This window comes from Priapulus caudatus, unplaced genomic scaffold, assembly GCF_000485595.1.
Source record: "Priapulus caudatus unplaced genomic scaffold, Priapulus_caudatus-5.0.1 Scaffold44, whole genome shotgun sequence".
Taxonomy (NCBI): domain Eukaryota; kingdom Metazoa; phylum Priapulida; class Priapulimorpha; order Priapulimorphida; family Priapulidae; genus Priapulus; species Priapulus caudatus.
The window spans coordinates 498,263-506,021 of NW_014577105.1; the positions used below are offsets into that span (position 1 = coordinate 498,263).

Genomic DNA, 7,759 nt, shown 5'->3' on the forward strand with positions numbered 1-7,759 from the left:
GTGCGTGTGTGTGAATGTTTGTGTGTGTGTGTGTGTGTGTGTGTGTGTGTGTGTGTGTGTGTGTGTGTGCGTGGGTGTGTGTATGTATGCGGGTGTTGGCACGTGTATATGAGACTCAATTACATAGACGTATGAAATCAAATTCCTTCGTATAAGAATCGCACGTTAAGAACGGCGGCGCGGCGATAACGCCTAGAAATTGCTTGTTTTCCCTCTATCGGTTTATTGGCATTAGCCTGGTCGAGATGATGCGTGGGGTCAGTCCGCCTGGGACATTTTATTGAATTCTCGCGGGATTACGCGTCAGCAACCATCAGATAACCCGCACCGTACGAGTGTGCGTCATTGACCAGGGATGCAATCGCCTCGCCCGTCAGAGCGGCCCCCACACTAGCCGTGTTTTTTATTACAGTTATCGTATATTTGGTTGGAATCTTGCGTAAAAAAATTCCCGAATTCCGCATTCGTTCGCCTTCGGCGCGACACGCCTTGGGAGGTAGTGATCTTCGCCCACACTCATAACTTGACATGCATGATGGCCCTTTCATATTTTCCAACATGACTGATACGATGCTTAGTTTTACTATCGACTGCAGGGGATTGCGGCGGCTCGTTTGAACATCAATATAGAGCGATATCGAGCGAAAATTAATTTTTGCGCTTTTGGTATTCTAGAAGATGTTATTAAAATTTATTTTAATAATAAAACCAAACAAGGATTAATAGCGAAGTATAAGCAACGGGCTACTGAGTCTATATAGTAGGATCTCCCGTCGCTACTCGAACCGGGCAGCGCTTAATTAGCTAGTTTTTATTTCAGTTAAACGTCTGTTTTAATTGCCTCTCCGAATGCTATTTAGGACTTAGTAGAGTTTGCCATCATCCCGTTATATCGAAGACCAATCCATCTCATAAGTCATAATATTTGTTTCTTATCGTAATAATGTTTTACAAATCTAAAATCCCCCTAGGTGACTACAGTCTATGCTAAATGGAGGTATGCATTCGTAAAAAGGAAATTTAATGTTAATTATGAAATTGAGCTATTATCATCAAATAGCTTCTTCTTTTTTTAAACCCTCATATATAACGGATGTGAATTATCTATACATTTTACAATTTTACAGTTATTCCTTCGATTGATTACAAGCAACGACTCGGAAATAAACTTATTCGGAATAATAAATAACGTAACTTGAATCGCACGACATCCATCAGCCATGACGCATTTCCGGTTCAGAGTTGAACGCAAATACCGGATACCGGTCTAATTGGTCCTGGTCATCCACCTCAACATACTCACCGCGGCCCAGAAAGAAACCAATAAGCTCGCACGCCGATGAATTCACATGCGGCTATGCTGTGTACGTTGGATAGCGCTATTTTAACTACCGTGTCCCCGACGTTTTTTTGGTGGGGGTACGACGCATGCGTGACGTTCGAGCAAAATGCTTTTAGGCCTTAGAGTAGCAGTGAGGCGAGTGTTTTTCCGGTAGGAAAATGTTGCCGGCGCATAACATGTACGTAATTAATGAACCTCGGGAGATGCTTTATAGATTGAAGTCACGAGAAGTGCAGTGCGCATCCCAGAAGCACCTTAATGACGCTCGTAGGATCCCCGGCTGGCGGCAGCGCACGCACCTCGCGGCAGCTACATAGCCAGACGGGGCAGCAACATAGCCAGACGGGGCAGCAACATAGCCAGACGCAGCAGCAACATAGCCAGACGGGGCGAGTTGTGCAAGTAACGCACGCGGAGCTTCGCGCTACATTGGATGCTGGTGCGCGGGCGAATTTGTATATGTCAAACAATTTCTAGAAGAGCTATAAGGACAACGGATGAATAGCATATCCGAAAAACATCGTCAAACGCGCGCATCACACAGGGGATAATGTGAGTAAACGTGTTCGGGCGAACATTACCGCAGTCAGGTGTATTAGCGATAAGTGACAAACGCGCAGGCTTTGATAGACACGCGGCACGTGAATTCATAACGCGGCTTCTCGCGAGACGATAACCGTCGCCATCCATCTAGCTCACGGCGATGGGTCTAACAGGATTGAAATTTCAATCGACGACTCACACATAGAGTTACGCACGGCATCGCAGCACTTTTACTACAAAGCCTGCAATTCAAGCGAATCCAACGTTTGTTATCTTGTGATATATGGTACTAAGCCTGCATGGCAGTAGCCTATGCTTGCTATTATTGTGCTATTATCTAAATGTAATTTCACGAAAGTTGACCACGCGTGCGGATTAGACCACGCTCAAGAGTTGATTTAATAGTTTTAGAGTTTATTCGTGAATTATTTGATTTGCTATTTATATGGATTATGCTTGCTGCCAAAACAACTGCGATGTCAACAGATGCGCACATTCACACACCGTGCATGCGCCCGTGTCGGCAACAATCAAGAACGCATGCAGCGTCGTTTTTTTGTTCTATGTGATTACCCCGGACCGTTGGATTGTAAATTGCAGATATTTGATGCGTGCGAAAATAGATACATACATTATTAATACGCGTATTCCACTATAAAACTCTTTAACTACGCTACGGTAGGGTAAAAAAAAATTGTAATATACGCCAACTCGGGGGCACATCGGCTAAGGCATCATCGCGAAATGCAGATATATGGGCACATGGCATCAATGAGGATAAGGAAAGAACCTAGCTCGTTTAGTGACCGTCCACAGAAATTATACGAGGCTCACGTCACGTGCATCCAATTTAATGCCGCGATTAGCTAAACTAATGACAATTCATGCATCGCAGCATCACGATGAAAACCAGCAACGGCGACTGTCGCTCGCCATTAAAATGCTTCCCGTTCTTCAAGGAATTTATTTTTAAAATTCAACCCCTGCGTTGCGCGAATGGTGATGGACAACAAAACGTGACGGAATGTGCACCGTTTCGATACCCAGATCGATTGAATCGTTTGCTTAAAACTGCATAAGGAAATGCGTTTATAATGCTAGAATATCTATGAGTGCATGATCTTCACTGCGTGCTATTAAGCTGTCCACTCTCATGTCGCGCGTTCAGCCACGTTTACGCGGTCGACCTGCTTTACGATTCAGTAATAACAGCATCCGATGATAACTAGTATCACAGATACACACACATGGATAGACACGTCATAAAATTTCTGTCAGTATAACTCTGTTTTTTGTATTTATTGGCTGTCATTGCTCACGTAAAAACGTACGCTCGAGCTAGTGAATCTCAATAATACTCATTGCTAGTGCTCGTATATGTACCTAGTTTTCATGCGCTAAAAGCTATGGAATTGGAAATGCGACAGCGAAATATTGGTGCGGGACCGGAGCCATTAACGGGCGAATCTATGTCAAAATGTCCCGGCCATTATAGCATAGAGAGAGTGAACGCGCTCTGGATATCAGAACTAAATTATTAACATACGCTAGTTTTGCTGGGTCTTTAACGTGTCCTCATATAATATACATAATATATATAAAGCGCGGGCGTGTGTGTGGCCGTGCTAACATGCGCGCACTGGTTGGTATGTCTATTACGGGCGCTGGTATTATCCTGCGATGATAATGATTACGTTTCCGCATCGCCTGGCTCTCTATATATAACTTTATATAATTTATTTATCGTGTCTATATTCTATCGGCATTCGCACCTCGATGTGCCGTAGTGTTATGGAACGCGTCGTCTATTTATTATCATTATTATTATTATTACGTTGTATTATTCATCGCTTACATTATTTAACATATATATACGCGCGAAGAAATTATCACTTTGCATGTGAGCCAGGAGATGCGTTCATCCGCCCTCCGTAGGATATAGCTTTGATGTGACACCGGCGTTTATGTGATCGATGACAAAATAGCAAAGTATTTCACCGATATATACTGAATTACGGGATATTGAATTTCTCCGTGCGATGGCAGTTGTAAATGAAGGTCGACCATCTCAAGTCGTAGAAGAAAGTCGTAGAAGAAGTCAAGAAGGTCGTCAAAAGTAGAAGGTCGACCTTCTCAGAATGTCTGTCGTGCGAAGGCAAGTTCGGTCGGATTCCAGCGTATATATTGTATTTTAGTATTTTACACGTAATTTATATAAAGCGTCAGTATATATAAAATAGCGCCCGCATGTAGGCAGTAACAGGCCTGCTAATTCGATATGCGACATAGACTCTCACCGAACTCGTGCTGTCTCGCTATCATTTGATAGGCCTATACATGTTTAATAGGACTGGTCACCGTCACTGATACACACACACACACACACACGCGCGCACACGCAATCACGCACACGCCACACACACACACACACACACAACACACAGCACACATCACCACACACCACGACACACACACACTACACAGTCACACCACACACACACTCACACACACACACACACACACACACACACACACACACACACACACACACACACACACACACATTGGCAGCGCTATCGCGGTGTACATTAAATAGCAAACTAATGCGCGCCCCTATACAGACTCAGCGTTAAAAATAGCAGCGTTGCGGGAGCAATGCTAATGAGTGGAAGCTGGTAATCCCTACAACGCATATACATCAGTTGTTAATAATTCCACCGAGGCTTGCCTATTTTACAGAACGCTTTCATCATTCAAGACAATGTCTCTCAGCATGCCCGATGCTTTACACTTGGCAACTAATGGAAAACAGCGAAACGATAGCAAACAACAAGCAACGAGCAAGAGCATCGCGGTTCTTCTTACGTAAAAAGCGTGTGAGAAAGCAACAAAATTTGTTGTGTTTGAAGCGCGCAAAAAAATCACCGGTATATATAGTTTAATAATTTGTTATAGGCGTGTATTAAAAAATAGGCGACATTGCAATGCTCAAAGCGTTTAAAAAGCCCACCGGTATTATACTTCACGCATATACATGTTTACCAAGATCTTCGCGCCTGGGCGACCAAGGGCCTTCGCGGCGCTTCAAGCGCGACAGAAGGGCGCGAACTAGCCACTGACTCGTTAACAGCACCCCGTCACGTGACGTATCCACGAAGATGAAGTCAAATTTTACGCGCGTTGACGTGCGACGCGTTGGCTTTCACTCGCCGCTATAACGCGGTATATAAACATGCCTCTACCCACCCCCCTCTCTCTCTCTCTTTCTTTCCCACATCTCTCTATCCGGCCCTCTTCTTCCCTCCATTCCTCCTTCTCTCCGTTCGACACAACTTCTCTCTTTTTTTTCTTCGCTTCTTAGCTCTGTTTAACTTTCTCTCTCTTCTTCTTTATATTCTTCTTCTTCTTCTTCTTTCACCCTCTCCTTCTCTTCTTCACCCTCTCACTCTATATATTTCTCTCTTCCTCTCTTCCCCTCTCTCTCTCACTATCTCCCAGCTTCCCTTCTTTCTCTCTATCTCTCATCTCCCTTCACTCTAGTACTGTCACTAGTAGCCTTCGATCACAGGGTCGGCATGTTACGTTGGCAGGTCGTCGCACACGGCCGCACAGAGGATGCCTTATTAAACGTCGACGATCGAAGTGTGACAGTGCGGCGTCTTAGTGGCGATCGCAGAGACGAGAGGTCGTGAAAAAACATCGGCGATGTTAAACCGCGCTCTCGCGTGGTTCGAAGAAAGTAGGTAGGAGCGGTGGGCTTAGGATAAAGATAATGCTCTTCTCCCAAACCCTCTGAGACTACGGCTAAATGCCGCTCTGTCTGAATGTTTGCCCCCTCTACTTATACTCTTCTCCTCCTTCAGTATGGTGGATTAAACATCGTGGGTTGATTCATTTGTTGTGAATTTACTTGGCTGCTATCTGGAGGTAGAAGAAAAAACACTGCACTGCACGAACACGCATCGTACGTAGTATACATCGTTGTTATTAGGCGATTGTGATGAATTCAGAGCTAAATATCTTAATTCTCTATGTTACCGACACAAGGGCGTCACTGAACATTTGCTATTGCTAATATAGAGCTTTGTCCAAACATGTCGTCCAAGACACGAAGTTTCTGAAGAATTTTTCTTGTTAGTGGCAAAAACAGGTTGTCTAAGATCCTGCCTGCAGTTGTTGCAGTATTATCGCTTAAATTTTTATCAATGGGCGTTTTTATCAAACTCTTGACACACCTGGGTTTTATTTATAATCAATAAGCTTTATTTTTTTCATCGTTAGTCATTCAGTCAGTCAGTCGTCGTCGTCGTCGTCGTCAGACAACAGCTTCAGAGTTTTTCTTATGATTTACTAATTGGCTGAAGGTGGGAACGCGCACATTTCGCCCTACAGGTTACTGCGACCTTTCCTTTCTTTGGTTTTAATGATCATCATACGCTTTGTACTTTCGATCGTCGGTATAGTAAGCCTTTGGCATTTTTAAACGTGGCACGGCCTGTAATGTGTGCGGGTGTTTTAGGCTACGATCCGTACACTAGACATCTGCCATGAACGGGCGGAAATGGCCAGTCGAATACGGCCGTTGTCTTCGAGCGCTCTCTTACCTCTCTCTCTCTTTCTCTTTTTTACTTTTCTCGCTTTATATGCTGTGCCACCTTATGAACTCACATGCATTCATAACGGATTAAATAACGTTATAGTAGGAACATCACCTGAATACTGTGCGTCTCTTTACATTTTAAATATATTTTTTAATCACATTTTAATGGCGGAAAATCTCATAATTAAGTTATACTTGTTTCATTGATAACAACCTCAATTTGAGCTTAATAGCGTTCTGGGATGCCATCGATGCGTTTTCCCAATTTTTCCCAGGCCTGATGGGCTATAAACCTGCATATTTTATCATTCAAACTTGATTGGACGCGAACAGCGCCATTTAGGTGCTCACGTGATCCGACACAGCCATAATTATACGGGAATTTTTATGTCACCTACCCTACTTTAAAAAATAGTCACCAAAAACATATTAAGTCGTAAAATCGGTGAGTAAATTTGCCGTCGTTATCCTGCACATTACCATGCGTGATTGGTTGCCCGTGTGCTCACTATAGTTGTCGCTTTGCCGAAATAATTGTGTATGTTTAGAGGTGTGCCTGGTTAGCGCTTAGTTTGAGACAGTTGATAGCCTGCGAATTCTGAGCGTGCGTATTTCTAGAAAGTACGCGGGTTTGCTAGAACGTAACTCAGGAAACTGTAGTAAAGTACGCATCTATAATAACGGACAGGAAACAAGCTCTTGACATGCGTTGTTAGAACTAGAGTGTTCTCTGCGGGGATAAGAATTGATATTTGAGAGCGGCTGCATATCGTTGAAAAGACGGATCACAGTATAGTAGTGACTTGAGATGCAACAATTGTTATCATAGGCTGCGCCTAATTGTTGTCAAGCAACGAGACACATTCAGCTTGCTCTTGTCAGATAGATAGATAGAGAGATAGATAGATAGATAGATAGATAGATAGGTAGATAGATAGATAGATAGATAGATAGATAGATAGATAGATAGATAGATAGATAGATAGATAGATAGATAGATAGATAGATAGATAGATAGATAGATAGATAGATAGATAGATAGATAGATAGATATATAGATAGATTGATAGATAGATAGATAGATAGCTAGATAGATAGATGGATAGATAGATAAATAGATAGATACATAGATAGGTAGATATATATATAGATAAATAGATAGATAGATAAATGGATAGATAGATAGATAGATAGATAGATAGATAGATAGATAGATAGATAGATAGATAGATAGATAGATAGATAGATAGATAGATAGATAGATAGATAGATAG

General features: G+C 42.8%; 1 protein-coding gene across 1 annotated transcript in view; it reads left to right on the forward strand.

Moving 5' to 3' along the window:
* LOC106820716 overlaps window positions 1-7,759 on the forward strand; it is a 29,698-nt gene that overhangs the window by 4,111 nt on the left and 17,828 nt on the right. The window lies entirely within an intron of this gene.